Below are 2,036 nucleotides of genomic sequence, written 5' to 3' on the forward strand. Positions count from 1 at the left end.
GTGGGTGTACGACCTATTTCTGCCCTTTTATATGGATGCCTCTTATAAGGGCTGAGCCGCGGTCGGGTTGCGACCTACACGAGTTGAGAGGGGAAGGTCGGCCCTTTGGTTCTCATGGACCTGGTCTACGGCCCGCAGATCTGGAGGGCTGCTGCAGCGCGAGGCGACACTGACACGGAGAAGGGCCGGTAGGCGGCGGCGCTGCTGGGGGGCGGCGCTGGGGGCGGCCAAGGGCGGCCGAGGGCGGCTCCTATTTCCCCGCAGGGCATTAAATAGACGCACTTCATAAGGCGGGGGCGCTCGCGGTGCCTTAAAAGCCGCAAGAGCTCTAAATAGCCCCCTGCCCGTGATGCGAAAAGGGACGTAGGAGGGGAGGGCGGGGAGGGAGAGGCCGTTGCGGGGGCGTTTGACTCGACGCTGCGCGGTCTCATCGTCGCCAGAGTGGTGCGAGTAAGCGACGAAAAAAACACAGCAAATGCGGGCGCTGCGACGCACGGCGTCGTTTGCATTTTAAACTCCTTAAAAGTGTTGCTTGTCGTTTACATGGCGGCCCGTAATGGCGGCCTATTCCGTCACCCCCCCCCCCTGCTTTAGATTGGACCGGAAGCAGCGCCGCGCTGATGGCGCGTTTCGACACTTTCTTCTTCCCGCCCGAATTGGAATCTCTGGGAAGCGCTGTCCTCGAGCAATGAGGCGTCGCGTGCGTCGTTAATGTTGCACGAGGACGCCTGGCGATCTGATGGCAGATTGGGAAAATGGGGGGAAATACCTGCTGTTCGTCAACAAGCTATTACTGAACTTCGATACGCTCGAATGTGTTACTTCCCTGGCGAAAATCCTAAAAGACTCCGCCGCACTGAGACACTATTTTTAAATTTAAATATAAATCGCCGGGGGCGTCTTCTTGCGGTTTTGTCCGTAGGAAGAAACATCCCGTAAGTGCCTTCTTTGTTTTAACGACAGTCCCTGCTCGTGCTTGCCCCCCACCTCTTCCTTATGCTCCTTGCTGCCCCCGCTGCCCCCGCCTCGAGTTGAGCCGTGCCCTCCGGGCGCGTGGCGCTAATGATAGGTGGCGGTGGCCTGCTATGGAGAGGGGGGCAGAGAGAGAGAGAGAGAGAGAGAGAGAGAGAGAGAGAGAGAGAGATTTGGAAGGGGGGAGGGAGGCAGCGAGAGGCGCAGGCCGGAGCGAGTTCCGTCGGGCCTTTGAGCGTGAGCCCTGCGGTGCAGCGGCTGGCCCCAGCAATAATGATGCAGGCCAGTCAGACAACTCATTTGCCATTGATTGCACACTTTTGAGCATTTTGGCCACCGGTCAGTGGCCAGTGGTGGAGGAGAGGGTGCAAAGTCAGAAGCTCCTCCAGCTCCTTTCCACCAAGAGACGGGACGTATTTTATTTTATTTTTTTGATTTGCTAATTGAATATATTGAATGCACTTACTTCTTGCTGCATTATTCAGATTCGTGCAGCATCTGTCGAAACGTTCAAACTAATTCTCTAGAGCCCATTGATATTGCAAAAATAACCGACGAGGATGGGATTCGAACCCACGCGGGCAGAGCCCATTGGATTAGCAGTCCAACGCCTTAACCACTCGGCCACCTCGTCGTTGTAGTAGAGGTGGTTCACGAGAGCGCAGGTAGTGACACTGGCACGGTCAAACCCTCTCTGAAGAGCCCCCCCCCCCCCTCCTCTTTACACTGGCAGTCTGCGAAATGCACACAGAGTGGCAAGATGGGAGCAGGTAAGACAGCGAAGTCAACACAAAGCGTCCCTGCCCTGCACGAGCCCCTCGGCAGTCAAAAGGCAGCAACATTGAACACTTTTCTAATTGTTTTAATTTTATTCTGGAGTAAACTAAGGTCATTTGGTCTTTTGCCTTATGCGTCTGGCTATAATTGCGTTGGTTGGTCTCAAAAAAATTGCCGCACAATCGATCTGCTGCTGGGCTGTGCCCTGGCTGTGCCAAGCTAGCAATACAGTATCCCCCGCCTTCCCCCGGACGTCTCAACGGGCAACTTTCATTTTCACGGATGCC

At 55.6% G+C, this 2,036-nt stretch overlaps 1 non-coding gene across 1 annotated transcript; it reads right to left on the reverse strand.

Annotated features, from left to right (window-relative positions):
- Positions 1–1,524: 1,524 nt before the first annotated feature.
- Positions 1,525–1,606, reverse strand: Trnas-gcu (transfer RNA serine (anticodon GCU)). Its single transcript has one exon. It is a non-coding gene; the product is annotated as a tRNA-Ser (tRNA).
- Between the last annotated feature and the right edge of the window lie 430 nt (positions 1,607–2,036).

Source organism: Frankliniella occidentalis, unplaced genomic scaffold, assembly GCF_000697945.3.
Source record: "Frankliniella occidentalis isolate FOCC.00 unplaced genomic scaffold, Focc_3.1 Scaffold15, whole genome shotgun sequence".
In the NCBI taxonomy this organism is placed as follows: domain Eukaryota; kingdom Metazoa; phylum Arthropoda; class Insecta; order Thysanoptera; family Thripidae; genus Frankliniella; species Frankliniella occidentalis.